We start from the raw sequence: 23,795 nt of genomic DNA, 5'->3' as shown, positions 1-23,795 counted from the left end.
TATAATGTACACGTGATGCTTATAATGCAGTCAATGAATACATGATTAGACGTAGTAAATTATGATGAGATCGTAATACGCAGATCACTAGTTCACTGTGACATAGTTAAGTAAAAGTTAAATGAAGAGTTCACTAAGACATTGTTCGTGATGATGTACCATCAATGAACCGTTAGATATTGAGGAAGCATGGGGAAATAGAACCTAAGACCATTTAACACTACATGATAGTAGTTTGAAGAGTAGAATTGGACTTATGGATGTGGAATCCCAAGAATCTTTTTAAGGCTCACATGGTCGAGGAACCTTTTACGTATGAGGATGTGCGGAAGATAATTAAAGTGATAATAAAGTTATATATACTCGGAGAAGGGTTCTTTCTAATATTTATTTTTGATATCCTCATTCAATTCCTTTATGACTCGTACTTTAGGTTCTTAAAATGTAAAAGGTAACATTCTGAGACACCTCATTTGGTATGACCAATAGGAAGGTGTTCCATGTCCTCGAGATGGACAAACCAAACAAAGCATGTTAAGGTATCCATATCCTACTAGGATATAAGCAGAAACTAATATTTACACAATGGTTTGAAAGGTCACAAGAAGAGGAACTATGTATAATAGCTTGTTAAGATAGCTCAGAGCAAATTTAAACATAGGGGTGTTTTAATTGCTTAAAACGTGGAAGAAAGTTGAGAAAAAGGATGATGTGATACGACGACGGCCGGGATCGATCGGCGCGTTTCACGTCACAGGGTTATGATGCGAATGTATGGGATGTAAGCCGAATGATGAAAAAATACGAATGAGCAGATAAGGACTTGACGGATAGCGACGTCGGCCGTACCGATCAATGAGAGACGAGTGAACCTAAGATCAAACTCCCAATGACCCGCTGGACCTACTAGACGTCTACTAAGTGAGGGGCATCTAACAGCCCTGGAGCGTTCGGCGTCCAAGTCGGATGACAGTCCGTCTACCACAAGAATCCCTATGCTCGACAAGGTGGCTAGTCCTATCCGATGATGTTCGAGAATATCACGGTAGCGGACGCGATAGGGGAAGACGAGACTGTCGAAGATAATAATACTGGAGTTTATAGAGGGGAGACGAGACTGACCTTTGTATCGCTTAGTCCAAGGCGTCCAAGTCGTCGAGCGGATGCTTAGTGTCGGGTCGTGCGGACGAGTGTCGTTGGCGAGGACAAAACCGGGTGCGGACGGTGCGGTCGTAACTACCAGCAGAGAGCTGAGTCCACGGGTGGCGTGCAACAAAAGTCAGAGCAGAGGGCGCACAAGGCGCACGCTTGGCTGGCGCACGGCGTAGTCGTGTGGGCGGGCAAGGCAGCGAACCAAGTATCGTGGGAATAGTCGTGGGCGTGGGGCAGAAAACCAAGTAATCGGTTATGGCGTAGGGGGTGGGAATCAAGAAATCAAGAAAGATGAGGGCGAAGGGGAGAACGAAGGGGAATCAAGGAGATATGGTGAGATCAAGAAATCAAGAAATCATGAAATCAAGAATTCAAGAAATCAAGAAATCAAGAAATCAAGAAATCAAGAAATCAAGAAATCAAGAAATCAAGGGGAAAGAAAGTGGGCGATCAAGAAAGACAAGAGGATGCGGTTGGGGATCAAGAAACGATGGGGAAAGGAGGGTGGGCGATCAAGAAAGGCAAGACGAGGCGGTTGGGAATCAAGAAACGATGGGGAAAGGGGGGTGGGCGATCAAGAAATGGTGGAAGGGTGGAAAAAGGTACCAAGAAATGGCTTTCTTGAACTGTAACAACCAAGAACCCTCCAAGAAAGAGGAGTTCTTGACGGTTCTTGGTGTGCTCCTCGGAGCAGATTTCCCGGTTGATGGCGTGTCGGCGACGCTTCTTGAATCTCCCAAGACCCCCGGAGTAATCTCGACGAAGGCCTCTTTCGATTCTTGATGGCGGCGGCTTCTTGAAACTCTTTCCTCGCACCGGAGTGATCTCGACGGCGCGCTTTAACACATCTCCCTCGGAGTGATCTCGACGGGGAGACGTGGGCTCTACCCACGGAGTGATCTCAACGTGGGGTGGGGCTAGCCAAACCCCTTACACTACTCTCTCGATAGGGAGACGAATTGTGAATAAACTTTTCAACAATGACTCCAAGGTGTTCCTTGGGCATGCCATCCCCTTATATAGTGAGGATGGGTGCCAAGTGAACGTGGGAGAGGACGAACCGTCGCGAGACGTGGTTTGGCCTCCCTTAAAAATTCAAAATACAAACATAAAAAGTAAAAATGACGAGGACGGGGCCCAACAACATTGGCCCAGTCCACGAATCCAAAAATACAAACACACATGAAAATGAGCATAAGTAAAAAGATAAAAGTTCTTACGCGGGGTACTTAAACCCTGGGCGGCGAGCGTCGGCGCGAGCTGCTCGGCGTGGCTGACGACATCCCGTCACGTCATCCTCGAGATGGTTCTTCGTCATCGTGGCGTCGTCCTCGAGATGGTCCTCCATCAAAGGATACATAAGGTTGAGGCTAGGAAGTATCGTAAAGGTTATGATGATCATTATATGGATAGTGAACATCAAATTCATTTGGGAGATAGTGTATCTTTAGACGATAACCATGTTCCTCGCATGAAGAAGAACATTACATCTGTTATGAACATATTCGGATATTTCCTACTACTTAGAGTGATAATTTTTCTATTTTATGAGAAATAAGATGATTGCTTTGCCGTCGATAGAAAGGGCATAATTCTAGTTGATGATCGGTACCATTATCTCAAAGTGATATGGCTCCTAACAAGAGCAAGAATTATGTGAATAAAGCTCACATTTATGAGCATACCTAGCATTGGAAAAAGGTATAGAACTTACGATGTCTTGGATGCATAGTTAGCGATTTTGATTTTAAATCACATGCTAGATGCTAATCATATGCTTTGGGTAAAGTGACCGTGCCTTGAAACTTTTTAAGTGCAGAACATGCAAATGCTTTTGATGTCAAACGAGAGCGTGCCGGGATCGATCGGCTCGTATTACGTCACAAGGAGGATGAGGATGTGTATGTGATTGTTATGAAATAAATGATATCGCATAGGAAAACCCTATTAATGAGCAATAAATGGACAACCATGAGTAGGGAGGGAAGTCAATCGTCAATCAATGGACGAGATATTGATCCAATTAAACTCCCAATGACCCTTAGGACCAACTAAGATGTCTGAGTGACAGACGTGTTATGGCCCAAGGGTGTTCGACGTCTAGAATCAACGATTAATCCTTTACTGCAAGAAAGTCCTAACTCTTGACGTAGTGGCTATCTTATGGATGATGATCGTGAAAATCGGGCGGAGGAAGTGATAGGGGAAGATGGCACTGTAGTAACTAATGATACTGGAAAGGATGGAGGGGAGACGAGTCGGTACCTAAGTGTCGCGAATGTCCACGATGTCGTAGTTGTTTGGGATGGCAAGAGACGAGGACGAGTCAGTCAGCGGGACCGTGGGCAGGAGACGGCCAGGCAGGCGCGTGCGGGCGTATGGAGCCGAGCGCGCGGCGGCGTGTCTATACGCGGCCGGCGCCACGCCGAAGGCGGGCGGCCTACTAGGACATGCACGGGCGAGCAGGGCCCAATGTGTGGGTGGCAGGTCTGTGCGCATTCCGTGCAGGGCAGATGGCGGGCTGCCTGGCGGGGCACGCATGGACGAGTGGGCCGAGTGCATGGGGGTGGGTCGGCGCGCGGTCCGTGCGAGGTGGAGGGAGGGCCGGCCTGGTGGCACACGAGGCGAGTGGACGGTGCACGGACGGATTGCCTGCGCACGGCCGAGTAGGGCGGATGTGATGCGTTGGCTTCCAATAACGTGGGTTCATGAGAAGCTAACCACCTCGAAACCAGAGAATGGATGATCATGATCCGGAGGGCTCTTGTGGAGATCGGTCGATGGCGACTCCTTTAGCGATGACAAATCTTGAAACCTTCAACACCTTCGGAGTGATCTCGATCGAGGAGTTTTCCGATTTTCAAGAATTGACACGTTCTTGAATCTTTAGGCATTCTGGAGTAATCTCGACAGAACATTTGGACATGTCGCCACGGAGTGATCTCGACATGACGGTGCGGGCTCTAACCACAGAGTGGTCTCGATGTGGGCAAGGATAGCCAATCCCCTCTACAATCTAGCTACGATATGGTGAAGACAAGAGTTGGAACTTTTCTTCAACAAATGACTCATTCTTCACTTGGGCATGCTATCCCCTTATATAATGAGGATAGGTGCCAAGTGGATGAACCGTCGCGAGATGTTGTTCGGCCTCTCCTTAACGGTTACCTTTTGAAAATAAAAAAAAGATAAGGTGGGCGGGCCTAAAACATCCGCCCAATCCGTAAAAATCGACGAATGAAAATGAAACAAAGACAAAACAAATAGAAGAAAGATAAGTGCTTACGCGGAGTACTTAAACCCCGGACAGCAAGCATCCGCGCGAGCAGCTCGGCGTGGCTGGAGACGTCCAGTCTTAGCGGCAGCTGGATGGTCCCCCATCAGCTTTGTTGTAGTTTATTCATGTGGATGTATTTTTCTGCATACTCGAAGGAGTATGAAATATTTTCAATGCAAACGAAGATAATCATACTTATGGAGCTCACATAGTTTATGCATAAAAATGTTAATTATGTCAACGTAGTCATTCAATTACAAAATGAATGGTTCATCAAATAGATAGATTCACATTGTTTTGGACATAGTGTTGCTTTTTGGTGTGTTGGTTCGTCCATGGAAAACATATTGCATTTATGCGAAAAAGTGTCAATCGATTCACAAGCAATAATTAAAATGAATATTGAATGTATATTTTTTGAGAACTTATTTTACCCTTGACACGCTCACTTTGAGAACACTCCAAAGCCATTCACACTTCCAGCATCTAGAAGTATCGACACGATCCCTTAACGCTCAGACATCCACCTCTTCTTCTTCAACTTTCATTTGAGACTCTCTTCTTGGTTGACTAGTGGTGTAGTGAATTAACAAACGGATTGGAGCTCAAATCAGGCTTGCATGGGTGTTTAAAATGAGACTTCTTTTCCATTTTAAATTTCATTTAAGGTTTTCTGAAAAAGCTTTAGGAGTAAAATATATCCACAAATGCCCTTATGACGTCGTGCGTGTGACCCTCTATGCCCATGCATCATTCTAATTGATAACTTTAGGTGCCCAATGCTTTTGACTGACCAAGCTTATTAATTAACTATATAAACGTATAGATTAATTAAATAATGATCGATCTAACGCAATCAATAGGTTAAGTTTCCTATACGTGGGGCGCCAAACTACACCAGCTCTAGAACATATCGAATATTGTATAACTCTCTCATGGAACCTTTGCATAATTGTTTACCATCTATATATCATCCATCCCCATGAGACCCTCAAACGACTTGGGATCATTTTAGAATTCCTTCTCTAATATCCTCACTACCCTGACCAAGGATTGTTTTGCATCATATTCCGTTAGTCAATCTCCTCTTATACCAAGGGCAGATGATCCCATCTTGACCACTCAATCATCTCCACAAGCTTCTTATTACATCCGACATATTATTTATTTGAATCCCATGATTAAGGGCTCATAAGTCATAGTCAAAGCGTAGTCGTCGACTTACAAGATGTCCATGGTGTCTCAGGTCAGTGGATCACTTAAAAAATCATGGCTTGAACCAGCCTCATTGATGTTTAGGTATAACACCATTCTAGGATTTGTACAGATATATTCAGTGAACTATTTCTCCAACGAGCACCTCCTATCTATCCTCAGTGTAACCGCACTAAGCACAACTATACTTATTGTATAAGTAAGATCATCTAGAGCTATTTTATCTCAACTGGAGATGAGAAAGAGAAGATGGGGGTTGGAGAAGAATGGAAAAGAAGAGGACTAGACAATAAGATCTAAGGGAGAAGGAAGGGAAGAAAGATGAAGCATGAAAAAGAGAGAAGAGAGAGAAGAGAAGAATGCGGAAGAAAGAAAGGTGGGTTTTCCATTATATCCAAAAAGTTTCCTTGCGTACAATAAGAAAGGCCTTCCAATTAATGGGACCCACATATTAAGAGTTTACAACAAAAGTTGAGGTAGAAACAACGGAGAGAAGTGAGACAAAAAAGAGTGAAGGAGAAATCAAAAAATACAATATAAACTTTGAATGGATCTAAAATTTATTTGTTACAACATGTTATTTCATTTATTTGTAGATTGGATATGAATAAAAGTTATTATTAGTCATTCTATTTCATTTGTGGTTTTGGTCAGTCATGCTGAAGTTCAGCAATATATGACTAATCTGAAATCTTGCAGAGAGGGGCATCTTGATTCATTTTTCCTGGCTCAATATTCATCATAACAATGATGGGAACAGCAGTCATCATTGACAGGACCAATGAAAGTCATGCACTCAGACGATTGTAATATACATGGACCTCACTTTGAAGAAAAATAGATAGTTATCGTTGGGACAGTCTAGATTGTTCTATCTGTTTGCCCCTCTCTAGATGCGCTCTACCACTTAACACGCTTTCTGGTTGTCGCTCTCTCTAGCTCTTTCTCTCTCTCTCTCTCTAAAGATATACATATATGTATATTTATCCTTCCTTTCTCACTCTGGTCATATTTACTCACATGATTACTCACAGGAAAATTATACCATTTAAAGTGTTCCCGGTGAAAGAAAAAAGGCCAAGAGGGAAGCGTCATCTAATCCCACCGTCTAATTTTAAAAGGTATTGATGTAGGACAATGTCGACAGACGTCCAACGGCAGGATCCATCTGTCCTTCTCAGGTCCGATCATCTCGGACTGCACGTCCTGCTCTAGGTGGGGTGTCTCGGAAAGGTCCTGCTCGGGGTCCTCAATTTGATGTGACCAAGGTGTGTTGCTATCTCCACAAGAACAGCGTTCGAACGATAGTCATCGAGGCATTGGTGGGCCCGATGTCTGGTGTGCAGGGCTAGTCAGCTGGCCAGATGATGAAGATGGTGGCAAACTGGGCAGTGGCATACGACGGCTAAGAGTGGCGTCGTGGAGTGACCATGAGCAACGGCGTGCAGCAGCCCCAGGGTGCCGAGGAGGGCGGCAACGGGTGGGGTGGCAGCAAAGGCTGAGGGCATCAGCAGCAACAGTTCAGTCGTCCGGGCCTGCAAACGAGGGCGGCGGCATGAGGCAGTCGGAGGCGACGGTAGAAGGTTGTCAGAGCTGGTGGCGAAAGGCGGCTAGAGCAGCAATGGAAGGCGGGCGGAGGCAACAATAAGCGGCAGCGTGCAGCGGCGGCGGCAAACGTATGCAGCGACAAATGTCAGCACCGGCGGCAACGATTGTAATGAGCGGCGGCATCAACAAGCGTCAGCGGCGATAGGCGGCGGCAAGCAACGAGCCGTGGCCGTGGCGGCGGCGACAGTAGCGCCTGATTATGCCTTCGATTAGGCTGTGGCTGGGCTGTGGTCTGAACCGCAGGGCTGGGCTGTGGTCTGAACCGCAGGGCTGGGCTGCGGTGCTGGGCCGCGGTGATGGAGTACCATCCTAGAGATGGCACAACGGAACGTTATCAGCCATGCCAAGCAGCTCGCGTCGATGCTCACCACCCGGGGATCAAGTACCCCGTGTAAGCATCTCTATCTTCCCTTGGGTTTGTTTATGTTTTACTTGTGTCTTTGGATTTCATGGACTGGGCCAATATTGGGCCTCGCCTTTATCTTTACTTTTGAAATTTCAGTTTCAAATTGTAAGGAGAGGCCGAACCACACCTCGCAATGGTTCGTCCTCTCTATATAAGGGGATAGCATGCCCAAGGAACATTTGAGTCATTTGTTGAAACAAAGTTTATCAACTCTTGCCTCCACCCTATCGTAGCTAGATCTTAGAGAGTGGCTATCCTCGCCCACGTTGAGATCACTCCATGAAGTAGAGCCCGCGTCCCCCACGTCGAGACCACTCCGTGGGCACGCATTCACGTCTTCCTCTAGATTACTCCGAAGAAGCTAAAGATTCAAGGAGTTGTCCACGCCAGGGGCTACCGGATCCTTCGTTGAGATCACTCCAGAGGAGCCAGCAGTTCACGAAACAACGTCGCCTCGCCCCGCCCCAAGGGTACACTGAATTCCACCAACGGAATTCCCAAGAACTTCCAAGAAACCCCATTTCTTGGACATTTCTTGATCGGTTCCCATTCAAGAAGGCCTATCTTGGGTTCAAGATTTGCCCGTTGTCACCCGCCCTGTCTCCATCGCTGACCACCGCCGCCGGCTCCCGCACCACCAGCCTCCTCGCATCAGCACGCACGCTCCCTGCCGAACCCGCGCGCATCCCCACTTGCAGGTCACCCGCTCGCGCACCAGCCCGCCCAGGGGCGTCCGCCCATTGCCGCTCTTCCGCGCGCCGCACCTCGGCCCGTCCACGCTCCTGTCAGCTACCACCGATGCGCGCCCGCGCGTTCTTGCGCGCTACACGCACGGCGAGCCGCCAGCCCTGCGACAGCCGTAGACGCCAGCTGTGCCCAGCCTGTTTCTGCACGACCAGCGCCGGCCGCAGCCCTATGCGTTTCCGCGCCTGTGCCTCGCGCGCTCGCGCTTCTGCGCCGCGCTCGCGCTTGCGCGTTCACCCAACTTGTCCGCCTTCGTCCGCAGCCACTCCCACATCCGCGTTCACATCGGCCACTCAGTCGAGCTGACCTTCACATCGCGTCCGCCGACCAAGCCATCCACTCGTCGTGATTGATCTACATCAGTGACTAAACGAGACAACGTCGTGGACTAACGACACCCAAGGTACCTGATCGTCTTCCGTCCGTCATTTCCAGTATTATTATCTCTTCCTGTGTCGTCTTCCGCTATCTCGCCCGCTGCCATCTTTCAATATAATCCACGGATAGGTTAGCCACCTTCGTCGAGAGATAGGACCTTCTTGTGGTTGATATGATAATCATTGGCTTAGGCACCGAACACTCTAGGGTCGTCAAAAGCCCCTCACCACCTAGTCATCTAGTCGGTCAGGAGGGTCATTGGGAGTTTGATCTTGGATCAATATCTTCCCCTTGATCCACCACGTCTTCGTCTCCATCCGTGACGACCGAGTCCTTGCTCGTTCGACGTTTTCTTCTTCATCATATATTCCTATCATTCACGAATTCACCCATTGTTTCTTGCGGTGTAATACGAGCCGACCGATCCTGGCAGGTCGTATTACATCACTTGGTCCATGGACCATGGCCCATCGTATTGGGCCGCAAAAGGCCATATGGGCCGGTGGCGTCCCAATAAGGGTTGCCCATTAAGGGGCTAGGGCTGACGTGGCATGCCTCGCGTGCATGTCGGGACATCTAACTAAGGCGGCACCTCGGAACACAGATTAGGGGGCGGCTAGGGCCATCGGCACCTTGGGGTGCGGGTCCAGGCTAGTTGGGCCCGGTTACCTTGGTAGACCTGGCCGGCTAGCACCGGCCCAATGGGCGGGTCGGCTCACTAGACTAGATGAGTGGCCCGCCCAGGTCTGCCTGGACTGGGTGGGTCAGATCAGACAGGCAGGCTCGGCCTGGTGCGGCTGAGCTGCGATCGAGCGCGACTCGGCGCTGGTTGAGTCACAGGTGTCGTGCGACTCACGCGTAGGGCATGGCGATTCATGGCATGCGGTAGTGCAGGACGGGCACGTGTAGGCGGCGGCATCCGTGCGCACATATGGTGTGGTTCATGGAACGCGGTAGTGCGGGACGGGCACATGCAAGCGGCAACGGCTTATGGGCGCGTGGGCGGCACGATTCTGGGCGCACGGAGGGCATGGCTCTAGGTGCCTGGCAGGATGGCGCCGGGTGCGGTGGTGGTCACGTGGGGCAGTGGGGGTTGTGCGGTGCGGCGGCAGCGGGTGCGTGTGCTCAGCCAGAAGGGGCCGGCAGTGGCGGCGCCGCCCCCTTCTTCTAGGTTTCTCTCAAACCTCTCGTTTTCAAAGTTTTCTATCTTAAAAAAAGATGGGTCTGTTTGGTCTATAACATGCGGGTCCTTTATATAGATCCCATGAGAAAAAAGCAAGGAAAACATTAACTAAAAAGATGAAAATTTTATCCTAAACCTAAGGAAAAAACCGTAGATAGTTTCGGGCTTCTCTATCAGGTAATTCCCTTTTCAAAAAAAATCAGAAATATATATACTGTAATAAATACCACTAGATCAGTCTGCATTCAAAGATTTCAAACCTATTTATAATCTAGCTTAGAGAAAGGCCATAGTTTGAAAAACATACAAGAATATTCAAACCCTAAGTTAAGATCTTTCAAATTTTGGTTAGAAATTTCTCAAATTTATTGTCAAATTTTAGGTCACGTGACAAAAGCCAGTACAATTTCTGACATCATTTATATACAACATACGTGAATGCATTATATTTTTCTGTGCAAGGGAGGTCGGAATATCGCATGATATAGATGGAATGCATAATAAAAATTGATGGCGAAACCCTCAAGTTATCTAGGTTTTTTTCTAAGTTTAGGTTATATCCGTGTTATAGTTTATGGTTTCCCTATGTTACTCATGGGGCCTATATATAGGACCCCTAGGGTAAGAAGATGAAGAAGTCTCATTTGAATTTTTCGAAAAAAGAAGTGTCCTCCTGTTCTCTTGTGAGAGCAAGAAAGAAGAAAGAAGAAAGAGGGTGAGAAAGAGTAGGGCAAACGGAACGGGGCCGACTTGGGCCACCCGTCCCGTTCCCCCCACCCCCTGTTTCATTGGCCTAGCCCCACTGAACCGTAGCCGCATCCATCGCTGTCCCAGGTTGTAGGGCCGACCGCCGCACGGGGTCGCCCAAGGGTTGATGCTAACCGCGTGGGAGCCGCCCATCGCACGGGACAACTGTCCGCCGCGCAGGGCAGCCGCCCATCGTGCGGGGCCACCGCATGCGGCCCATGCATGGGGCCGCTGCCCTCGTGCGAGGCCGCTGTCACCGCACGGGGCAGCCGCCCCCCACACGGGGCAGCTGCATGCCACACGGGGCCACCGCCAGGCACAAGACCGCGGCCCACGCACAGGGCTGCCGCCCTTGCTCGGGGCCGCCGTCCTCGCACGGGGCCACCGCCCTCGCACAGAGCCGCCGCCCTCGCACAAGGCCCCCGCCCTCGCACGGAGTTGCCGCCCTCGCACAAGGTCGCCGCCGTCCTTCGTCGAGGCACCCTATTGTCATTGGCCCTCGCTGCTACTGTCTTTGGATGCCACACCTTATCGCCCTCTACCGCTGCCCGCCGCTGCACTAGAGTGCCGCAGGACGGTGCCTTTGGTCGCCGACACCGCCGCCGTCTCCGGCTGCCGCCTGTCGACGTCCATGGTCCAGCGCACGTAGCCACCCCTGGCCATTGCATGCCGCCACCCTGGCTGCCGCTGTTGCCGCTTCGACTGCCGTAAACCGTCGCATTATTTGCTGCCGTCTTCGTCATCCGGCCGGCTGAACAACCCTGCCCACTAGTCGTCGGGCCTACCAATGCCTCGACGACTATCCGTGGAGCCCTAACCAAGTGGAGATAGCGACATCCTCGGCTTCTACGAATTGAGGCCCCTGGTGGAGTATTTTTCCGGGACATCCCACCTAGAGCGGGACGTGCTGTCCAAGATGATCGTCCCCGAGCAAGACGAACGGAATGACACTTCTACTGTAGGACGTTGACGGCGTCCGTTCTGCATCAATCTGGTATCAAAGCCAATTGTGGGCGCTCACTCGACGCACGAATTGGATGACAAAGCTCGTCACCATTTGAGTCCGCTCCCGATGGAGAGTAGCCACTTGCCATGGTCGTTGCTGCTGACAACGCCCGCGGGCCTGCTACCATGGAATGTAACCCGCCGCACTGTTGAGGCCACCACAAGAGATGCCGCCGCCCCACCCTGATCCCACTGTTGTCGTGCTGCCAACCGCAGCCGCAGAAAGCTACAAAGGCAGACACTACCGCAAGAGGCCATCACTCCACCTAGACCTCTTCGAGTCCGCCAAAGGTATTCATTCTCGAAGAGGGGGTGATGCGATGGCGAAGCCCTCAAGTTATCCTGGTTTTTTTTCTATGTTTAGGTTAAATTTTTCATGTTTTAGTTTAGGGTTTCCCTTTTTTTCTATATATAGGACCCCTAGGTAAGAAGAAGAAGAAGTCTCATTTGAATTTTTGGAAAAACGAAGTCCTGTCCTGTTCTCTTGTAAGAGGAAGAAAGAAGAAAGAGGGTAAGAAAGAGTAAAGTAGAATGGAACGGGGCCGGCTTGGCCGGCCCGTCCCGTTCTGCCCCCCCCCCCATCCTGTTCCGTTGGCCTAACCTGACGGAACACTAGGCAACCCGCGGTGCATCCGTCGGGTTCCTAGGTCACACGGCCGCCCACGGGCCGCCACCCGCCGCGTGGTAGCGCGGCCCCGCATGATGAGCGACTGCCCTGCATGGCCGCCGCATGGAGCCGCCGCCCACGTACGCCGCTGATGACACTAAAATATGTCATCAAATAATCAAGTTCTCAAGTTTAAATTCATTACAATTATCTTGTGAATTCATGCTAAGTTCATGCATATGTATTGTTTTATGAAATCACTAACCCCACTTGATTCTTTGAATCAAGTGGAATATATTTAACGTTTTATGGCTAGTGAACATTCAGAAACAGGTTAAGAAGATCAAGGAAGAGAGGAGGATCAACAGAAGTGGGCAAAAATTTGAAGTGGCAAAAATTACGAAAATGCCCCTGGGCATGACTTAAGAGAAAACCTATAAATACTCTCTTGAGAGAGGAGTTTGGGTGTTCAGAATTTTCTCTAAGGAAACTAGGGCTTGGAGAAGAGGATTTCTGCACCCTCCAGGAGCTGATGAGCTTTTGGAGTTGGAGAGGAAGAACAGACTGAAGATAGCTTGGATTGAAGAACCACGCCTTGCCGCAAGGACGTGACACCCGGCGTGGGAAATCTCAAGCTTCAGCCCTGTAATCCCTCTCTTCTCAGACAATTTTGGTTGGGTTGGAAGAATCACAAGATCTTCCAATGTTTTCCAACTGAGGAATGTTTCATTTTAGATTTGATTTCAGTTGAATTTTGTTTCTTTCTTGTTCTGATCATCCTCCCCAAACTTCCCCAAAAAAAAATCCCTTTGACGCAGCAGCACCGCATGTAACAACGCCGCCACGCATAGCAGCGCCAGCGCTGGCGTCGCAGCACGCGCGCGCGACAGCGCCGCTGCTGCATAAACACCTTGCGCGCAGGTACCCTGCACGCAAGGTGTTTGATCCTGCCCCAAGGGCAAGGGTACTGTCTACAGAGAACTCCTCTGAGACAGCCTCTATTAAGTTAAATCTTTAACTTAATCAGAGCAATAGCAGTTAAATCTTTCGACTAAACTGGGAATTAAAGAGGAATTCTGTGATTTTCCTGAGGATCATTTAACAGAGTTTAATATTTATTTTAAATTGATAAGTGACATATCTATTGAATAAAGAAGGAAATTTCTACTGTTTTCTCCTGCTCCCTGTGGATCGACCCTCACTCGCCTTACGCCGTGAGGTTTATAAATTTGTTGCATAAGCTCTGAACCTCACACGTCTGAACTGCTAAATAACCAGTAAAAAACACCCTAAAATTGAGTTTATCAACTGGCCCCGTTGCCGGGGAGCACGGTATTACAGTAGAAAATTTTATTTTCTCTGAATCTATAGTTATCTCTCTAAACCTACAGTCATTTTGGTGAATCTACAGTCATTTTTGTGAATCTACTGTCATTTCTCTAAATCTACAGTCATTTTTGTTGATTTTTCTAGAGCTGCAGGACTTGACAATCCTCAGCTCATTGTTATTCTAACCGTTTGCTGTAGATTTATGGTAGTAACACGCTCAGGAGCTGGTGAAAAGTCTGCAGAGAAAGACATTAGAGACGCCACTCCGGATTCTATAGTGACAGAACCAGAAATTCAGGAGAGAAATATGGCTGAAGAGATGCACCAGCAGAATGAGAGGAGGAGGACTATGCTGGATAGGTCCACACCGTCGGGAAGTTTGCGTCAAACCGATGTAAATCTGAACATCAGTGACGGTATTTCCTTTCGATATGACAATGCATTAATTCATTCTTTACCTGAATTTAATGGACTGCCTGATCAAAACCCATTAGAATTCCTTGATGATTTCCACATTAGGTGTTCATCTCAAAACGTTCCAGGGATATCTACAGAAATTTTAAAAATGAAATATTTTCCTCTAACCTTAAAAGATAAAGCATTTTCCTGGTACCGCAATTTAGGAATCACTTTTAATTCATGGGAAGAGATGCAGGGAAAATTTCTGCAGAAATTTTACCCTCTCTCCAAAACTAACTTTTATAGAAGGGAAATTCACAACTTCCATCCTCATGATGGTGAGGCGTTTAGTGAATCATGGGAGAGGTTCAATGATCTGTTGAGGAAGTGCCCTCACCATGGAATTGAACAATGTCAACTAGCTCAGATATTTTATGAGTCTCTCTCTGATTTTATGAAAAACAAGGTAAACCTCGCCACGGGTGGAACGTTTTATACTGCATACGAGGATGAAGTTTTTGATATTTTGGAGAGAGTTGCAGAAACTGATTTGCAGGAGATTGGAGCCAATCAGAATGGGAGGAATGTGCAGCCCAAGAGAGCAGGAGTTCTGCAGGTCAACGCCAAGGAGGGAGAGCTACAAGCGGGCCTAAGGGAGACCAACCAGAAATTGGAGGAGCTCACCTCTACCTTGAAGAATGTCTTCCTAGGTAACTCTCCCATCATTAAAGCTAAGATCTGCTCTCTCTGTTTTAGCAGGGAACATGAAGATGGAGCTTGCCAAGCCATGGAAGAAGAGGTGAAGGCTTTCAACCAGCCGCAACAACCGTGGGCGGGTCAAAGCGGTCAAATTTCCAAACGGAGGCCTTCCACCAAGGAAACAAGCCGGCAGCTCAACCCCCGTTCCAGCAGAGACAACAATTCCAGCACAGGCCTCCACAACAGTATCAGGTTTCATCTCAAACTCAACCTGATTTCTCCACATTAACTCCCGTCATTTCAGATATGATCGAAAAGCAAAATCAAAAGTTGCGGGCGGAAATGGAGATGCGGATGCAAGTGATGATGGAGTTTCAAACGAAGCAAATGCTGGATGCTCAAGAGCAGATGAGGAAGATGCTAGAAAGCCTCAGACCTGTCCAATCTGAACACCAAGGTATACCGTTAGATTCTCCTTGCACATCTTATAAACTTCCCACGAAACCGTCCATCAATCCATGCAACTTGCATCATGTGCAGCATTCCATTCATGATGAGACGAATAAAGATGATCCTGAGGTTCCAGCCATCTCAAAATTGAGAAATGGGAAAGAACTTCAGGATCCCTATCGGACTTCTATAGAGAATTCTAAGAAGGGAACCGAACCACAAGAGGAAGAAGGAGAGGACCCCCCCTACGTGGAGGAGCCTCTACCTTCTACGAGTGGGCAGCATGTTCCCTACCCTTCCGCTTTAAATAGAAAAAAACCAATATTTGAGTACGAAAACCGACTGCTAGAGAATTTTAGAAAAGCCACCATGACTGTTACTGTCGAAGATATGCTTAGGTGTGCACCTTCCCTAAAGAAGTACCTGAAGGACTCTTGCACCATTAAGAAGCCTAGGGAAGTGGTTAAATTATCTGAAAATGCCTCTAGCATTCTTAATGCCATCCCTATCAAAATGAGAGACCCCGGAGCCCCTTTCATTACATGCGAAATAGGAGGAAACACCTTCTCTAAAGTTTTATTAGATACGGGAGCAAGCATAAGTATCATTCCGACCGCATTATATGAGGAGAGTGGGTTTGGAGAGTTGGAGGAAATTCATATGGACCTACTCTTAGCTGACGGTACTGTTAGGCAACCGAGGAAGGTTAACCGATGTCATGATCACTGTAGAGAATTGTGAAATCCCTGTAGACTTTATAGTGACAGATGTAAAGATATCGGGAGACATTAGTTTAGCTCCTATCGTCTTAGGTAGACCATTCTTGGTTACGGCAAAAACGATTATGGATTGGGAGAAGGGGACGGTTGAGTTTAAAATTGGAAAGGAGAGAGTTCAACTGGATATATCGAAAATGATGAAGTGTCCTGTAGGAAGCAATGAGGAGTTAAAATTGTGTGCAGAAGATGAAGGAGAGGATGTGGTTAAAGAATACTTGTCACAAGTAGAGGGTAGAGAGCTAGAGGGAGAGATCATAGACCCCCCTTCGGTAGAGGTAGGGCCAGAATTGAAACCTTTGCCCTCATCCCTCAAATATGCATATCTAGATGAGCAGAAAATCCTACCGGTAATCATATCTTCATCACTATCCTCTGAACAGGAAAAGGACTTGCTAGAGGTACTTAGGGAGCATAGAAATGCCATAGGTTGGACCTTTGATGATATTAGAGGAATTCCATCTTTGATCTGTGAACATAGGATATTTTTAGAAGAGGAAGCAAAACCTTGTAGAGAGCATCAAAGGAGACTCAACCCTTACATGAGAGAAGTTCTTGAGAAAGAAGTGATTAAGTGGTTGAATGCAGGAATAATTTATGCTATATCCGACAGTAGATGGGTGAGTCCTGTACACATGGTACCAAAGAAATCTGGAATTACCGTAGAAGTGAACGAAAAAGGGGAAGAGGTGCAGAAAAGATTGACCACAGGGTGGAGGGTGTGCATTGATTACAGGAAATTAAATAAGGCGACAAAGAAGGATCACTACCCACTACCCTTCATAGATCAGATACTAGAAAAACTGTCAGGGCAGCAATATTTTTGTTTTCTTGATGGTTATTCAGGATACAACCAAGTAAACATCCATCCTGATGATCAAGAGAAGACAACATTTACGAGTCCCGTAGGGACATATGCCTTCAGGCGTATGCCCTTCGGGTTATGCAATGCCCCCGCCACATTTCAGCGATGTATGAATGCCCTATTTTCTGATTTAGTAGGCGAATGTTTAGAAATATTTATGGATGATTTTTCAGTATTTGGATCTACCTTTGAGAACGGCCTCCTAAGCCTCACCAAAGTATTGAAGAGGTGCATCTAGTTGCATCGCATACATCGTCTTTTTCGAGCATTCATATAGGATACCCAGGAATGGTTGTAGAGACACGATCCGCACGGGTGGCGCAATGCGGAGGTTCTACCTCCCCGCGACGAGTTGAACCGTCGCATGACGAGAGAGGCAATGAGATTGCCCTCTCGGGACCACAACGGGCCACGCCGGTTGCAGACCCTGTCCTACCTTATGTCGAGGCTACGCGGACCCCACCCGATGTCACGGGTGCTCCCGGCACATCAGGCCCACCGGACCCCTCCGTTGAGCTACGCGAGCCGCAGCACTCCCCACGCGGCACACCGCGAGTCTTCGATTACACGCCATCTAGTGATTACAAGGATAGAGCCGTCACGGGACGACTGCCCCACGGGAAATCTCCCGTTGTCGAGTACACCCCCAGAGCGACCCCCACACGGGTCGAGGACGAGGACGAGGAGGCGCCACCTGCCAGCATCCGCCAAGAGAAGAACTTTTGGACGACCAAGGAGCTCACTTCCACGCCATGGCTGCTAGGATGGAACACATGGAGCGCATGTTTGCCGACAACCGGGCGTTAGAGCACGGAGTTGTGGTGGGACCGGCCACCCGCGGGCGACCTCGTCACGCACCCGGGGTAGGTCGACACGACCCTCATGGTCCTCTTATCCAGGACCTCAACGTAGATTACGAGGCCTTTGATCCTCGATCCGACGACGTTCCACCACCGGTACGCCTAGCTAGGGAACCAGCGCGCGACCCCCAGGATGTCCGCGCTTGGGATATGCATCGCCCGTGGGATGACTACGCCCGCGGGTACGACGCGGACCATGCTGTCCGCTATGATCCGTACGCTTGATCGTACGAGCGAGACATGGGCCATGACTATCCGGCCCGACGATATGATCCCATCCCATTCCGAGATCCACGGATGGTTGACCCACCAGCGCGCCGCGATGACTACTATCGGCCGCCTCCACCACCATATTACGGGGTTGACGACGTCCCCCTTCCTCCACATCGTCCGGTGCCTTTGGACCGAACACCGCGGGATGGTCCTCCCCACCTATGGGGCGATCGCGGCCATGAGCCGTTCCCGCCCTGTCGTCCCATGGAACCGCGGCGCGGGGAGTACCCAATGCCCGAACGGCACTTCGACGATGATGAGCGTCGGCACGAGGAGTATCGCGCACGCATCCAGGGGAGCGTGCGCGCCGACGTATCCGTCTTTGAGGGCTCTAGGAAGCCTAAGGAGTTCATCGACTGGGAGTCGAGTATGAACTCGTACTTTAGGTGGTATCGGATGGACGATGACCTCTGTGTTGAGTATGCGGAGACACGACTTGGCGGACAGGCCAAGATCTTTTGGGAGAACGAGCGATTCTTCGCCGAACGACGAGGACGACCCATTGTGTCTTGGGTGGAGATGGCGCAGAAGTTAAGGAACAAGTACGTTCCTTGCCAGTATCAGATGTCACTCTTCCTCTCGTGGCTCGACCTAATGCAAGGTCAACTCCCAGTGATGGAGTACATCAAGTTTTTTGAGGAATGCAGGATGCGCTGCCGCTTCGTTGAGGATCCACGTGTTATCATAGGGCTCTTCGCCCACGGTCTCCGGCCGATCTTGCGTAGCAAGGTCCTCGAGTGCCAACCGGCCGAGGTCGACGAAGCCTACCATCTAGTGGAACACATGGATCCCCCCGCTGAGGACACCCCAGCACCTAGCGCCCACACCGCGCCTCGACCTCCACCCGTTCGGCCTTCTCCCGATCGCACTACGCCACCCGCGACTACACGGGTCACCCCGTCCACCCGGGGACAAGGGACCCTCCCAGCCACCTCAGTGGGGTCCATCCCACAGGCTCGGGCCGCCACTAGCGATATGCCGGCCCGTAGCGCTGCTACTAGTCAAGCACATATCACGTGCTACAAGTGCCAAGGACGAGGACACCGGGCACACCAATGCCCATCGGCACTTTTGATCGAGGCCGGTGACGTCGAGCAGGATCATGACGATGGAGTGGACGTGCCCCAAGAGGACCACTACCACGGGAACGAGGAGTGTGCCCTTGAGTACGAGGAGCCCGATGGTCAAATTGGATATATACAGATCATCGAAGCACGAGGGACCACCCCCGTGGCAGGCCGTGCGTCCACCCGGCCGTTGGCCAACATCGCCGTCGACACACCCGGCACTAGTAGAGGCTGACCGTCTCCACGGGTGACCACTCCCGTTAGGACCCCTCGGGCTGCACCTCAGCCGACACCGTTTATTGATGCGGCCATTCGTACTTCGATCTTCTACACATACGTCAGGATAATTGGCAAGGCGTGCAAGGTGATCGTGGACAGCGGTAGCTGCATCAACGCGATTTCCGATACTATGGTCACCGGATTAGGGTTGACCGCGATAAAGCACCCTACTCCGTATGACGTTTCATGGATCGACGCTTCTTCACTATCTGTGAAGCGTCAATGTCACGTCCCGCTGAAGGTGAACACCTATGTCGAGGACGTCCTCTGCGAGGTACTACCCATGAAGGTGGGTAGCATCATCCTCGGCCGTCCATGGTTGTACGATCACAATGTCACCTTGGCCGGACGTGCCAACACCTGCTCGTTCATGTATCAGGGATGATGGGTTACTTGGCATCCTTACACCGCGAAGCCGGCGAACAAGCCGGCTACGACCAGACCCGTGGGGTTGGTGGTCGTTAGAGGGCCCTTGTTCGCTCGTGACCTCGGTCGCGAGGGAGATGACACACCTTTGTGTTTAGCCGTCACCCTCGATGTCCCCTCCGACACCCTAGTTGCCCCTCATTCGCCCGAGGTAGCGGCCCTCATATCGGAGTTCGGAGATGTCTTCCCGGATGAGCTACCAAGTGGATTGCCCCCGATGCGGAACATACAGCATGCAATCGACTTGGTGCCCGGTGCCTCACTACCAAACCTCCCGCATTATCACATGGAGCCGCCGAAGTACGAGGAGCTACTACGGCAAGTCAGGGAGCTCTTGGAAAAGGGTCTCATTCAGGAGAGCATGAGTCCCTACGCAGTACCCGCCCTCTTAGCGCCGAAGAAGGATGGCACGTGGCGCATGTGCTGCGATAGTCGTGCCATCAACAAGATAACGGTCAAGTACCGTTTTCCCATTCCCCACGTACAGGACTTATTCGACATGATGGCAGGATCCACTATCTTCTCCAAGATAGATCTGAGGAGCGGATACCATCAGGTACGGATTCGTCTGGGCGACGAATGGAAGACCGCCTTTAAGATAAAGGACGGTTTATACGAGTGGAGGGTTATGCCATTCGGCCTCTCCAACGTGCCTAGTACCTTCCAGCGCCTCATGAATGAGGTACTACGTGCGTTCATAGGGAGATTCGTAGTCGTCTACTTTGACGACATCCTCGTCTATAGTCGATCTAGAGACGAGCACCTAGACCACCTCCGGCAGGTTTGCACAGTCCTACGGCAAGAGCAGCTCTACGCCCACCCGAAGAAGTGCAGCTTCCTCACCTCGGAGGTTGCCTTCCTCGGCTTCATCGTCTCAGCCCAGGGCGTTGCCGCTGACCCGGAGAAGGTCCGGGCCATCACGTCGTGGCCGACACCGGAAAAAATATTCACGACGTAAGGAGTTTCATAGGTCTCGCGACCTTCTATAGGTGATTCATACGGAACTTTAGTTCCGTTACGGCACCCATCACCAACTACCTCAAGGAGGAGTCGTTCGCTTGGACACCGGTAGTAGAGAGAGCTTTTCAGCAGATAAAGCTCATGATGACACAGGTGCCGATTCTACGCCTTCCCGACTTCGGGAAGGTATTCAAGGTTACATGCGATGCTTCGGGCATCGGCATCGGAGGCGTCCTCAGCCAAGAAGGTCGTCCCGTCGAGTTCTTCAGCGAAAAGCTGAATGATGCGAAGCTGCGGTACTCCACCTACGACAAGGAGTTCTACGCCGTTATATAGGCCCTACGGCATTGGCGGCACTACCTCCTGTCTTCGGAGTTCGTACTCTTCTCGGACCATGAGGCGCTCAAGTATCTGCACTCGCAACAGAAACTGAGCGATCGACACGCTAGGTGGGTCGAGTACCTACAAGATTACACCTTCGTAATCAAGTACAAGAAGGGCAAGGACAACATCGTTGCCGACGCCCTTAGTAGGAGATCCCATGTGCTGAACGTCATGAAGGTGACGATCCTAGGGTTCGAGACTGTCCGCGATGGGTACGACAGCTGCCCAGATTTCAGCTCTATCATCACCGAGGTTCGACGAGGACCATCCCCGGATCACAAGGACTACGTCCTCACTGATGGATATCTGTTCTTTAAGAACAGATTATGTGGGCCCCGCACGTCATTGCGTGACTTCCTCACGTGGGAGTGTCACGCCGGAGGCCTTAGCGGTCACTTCGGCTACGACAAGACGATCGCAGCTGTAGAAGGCCAATTCTACTGGCCCTCCTTGAAGCGCGATGTTGGAAACATAGTTGCCCAGTGCTGTGTTTGTGCCTTGGCCAAGCAGGTCAAGAAGAGCGCAGGATTGTATACCCCACTACCGACGCCGAAGCGTCCGTGGGACGACGTGAGAATGGATTTCGTCTTGGGATTGCCTCGCACGGCGAGGCACCACGACTCCATCATGGTAGTCGTGGATAGGTTTTCGAAGATGGCCCACTTCGTGCCTTGCGCGATGACGTCGGATGCCGTGAAGGTCGCCCAACTCTTCTTCCGGGAGATCGTGCGCCTTCACGGCCTGCCATCCTCGATCGTGTCCGATCGTGACGTGCGCTTTACAAGTTACTTCTGGAGGACCTTGTGGAGCCTCTTGGGCACGAATCTCAAGTTCTCGATTGCCTATCATCCACAGTCCGATGGTCAGACGGAGGTAGTCAATCGAAGCTTGGGCAACCTTCTCCGTTCCCTAGTAGGCGAGCATCTCGCGTCGTGGGATCTCATCATACCACGCGCTGAGTTCGCATATAACTCCTCGGTGAACCGAACCACCAGGTTGAGCCCATTTGAGATCGCCTACGGCCAGGCACCCCGTCGACCCCTAGACCTAGCTCCCATAGATCCTCATGTTAGGGTTTCCGAGGACGCACTTGCATTTGCCCAGCATGTCTCTACATTGCATCATCGCATTCATGATAGGATCACGCAGTAGAATGCATTGTACAAGCAAGCCGCCGACTTGCATCGCCGACCTAGAGCATTTGACGTGGGAGACTTAGTGATGGTCAGACTTAGGCCGGAGAGGTACTCTCCCGGGACAGCTACGAAGCTGCATGCTCGTAGTGCCGGCTCGTAGTGTCGAGATTCCTCCTACTTGGGGAATAGGCTCAACATTCAATGTGGCGGACCTAGCTCCGTACCGGGCCCCTTCTCTCCCCCTAGCCCCAGCCTCTCTAGACCCCTTCAGTGTGAGTGAGTTTGCCGCGACCACTCCCCCGATTGTTTCACCCGATATGCACGAGGCAATCGATTGTGTACTATAGGAGGTAATTGACCATGCAAGTGAGGGAATATCAAGGTGGTTCCTAGTGCAGTGGACGGGACATACCTGCGCGGATGACACGTGGATCACAGAGCAGGAGCTTCAACGCCTTCGGCCAGACCTACTCCAGCCACTGTCGTTCATCCACCCTGACTCGCCGGAGTCGAGTCCTTCCCACCCCGGGAGGGTTGATGGCGTAGCATCACCGGACGTCATCGAGCCAGCACGCGAGGAGCCATCGGACGTCATCAAGCCAGATCGCGAGGAGCCACCATCGTCATCGAGCCCGCCACCGTCACGTGTCCAGCCGACACGATGAGCCGCCGCAGCAATGCACGACCCCCAGTTCAAATACTCGGCATGACGTACGCGCACATTATCATCGGAGCAACCCACTTTTCCCCTTCGCTTTCGTTTCGTATCTTACCTGTCGTCTCTTTACATCTTTTATTTTTCGTCACTGTGTCTTCGTGTCGTCGTGTGGTGAGGGGAAGAGCCCATATGAGGACATCTTCCCCTCACATGGGCCTGACAAGCCCATTATCTTTTCTTTTCTTATTTTCTTATCTTTTTCTTTGTTGTTAACAAGGGGGCCCACTTTCACCCATTATATAAGGGGAAGAGGTGGGCGTCCAAACAGACTCTTTGAAATTGGAAAGTTATTTTCTACGTGGGAGTCAAAGAGTCACGTTCATGAGAAGAGGAAGAAGAAAGGAAGAAGAAGAAGAAGGAAGAAGAAAAAGGAGGAAGAAGGAGAAGAGGAAGAAGGGAAGAAGAGAGAAGAAGAGGAGGATCCGCCACCCACCGTCCGGCCGCCGCCGTCCGCCTCCCAGCCGCCGCCCGCAGGAGTTGCCGTCGCCGGTGCTGCTCGCTTCCGTTCCGCCGACGCCGCGCTGTCCCCTCCTCCCGTTTCTACCGCCGCCCACACCGTTCGCGCTCCTCCCGCTACCACCGCGTCCCCCCTCTTGCTTTTCTGTCATCGCCCCGCAAGTCCCGCAGCCCATACCGCTGCCCTCTCCCCTTTCTTCCGCTCTGCCACTGCTCTACCCGCCCGCACTTTTTTTTACACCTCCCGCCGCCGACCGCGTCGTCTTCCTCTGCCTACCGACGCCTCACCACCTTCCCACACCCCCTTGTCTCTGCCCACGTTCTCGCTGCACAGCTTGCCCCCGCACCTCATTTCTCCGCCGCGCTATCTCCCTTCCACTGTCCCCCCTCGCGCCC

Source organism: Wolffia australiana, chromosome 17 (assembly GCF_029677425.1).
Source record: "Wolffia australiana isolate 7733 chromosome 17, ASM2967742v1".
Classification (NCBI taxonomy): domain Eukaryota; kingdom Viridiplantae; phylum Streptophyta; class Magnoliopsida; order Alismatales; family Araceae; genus Wolffia; species Wolffia australiana.
This window is presented reverse-complemented; position numbering follows the sequence as displayed.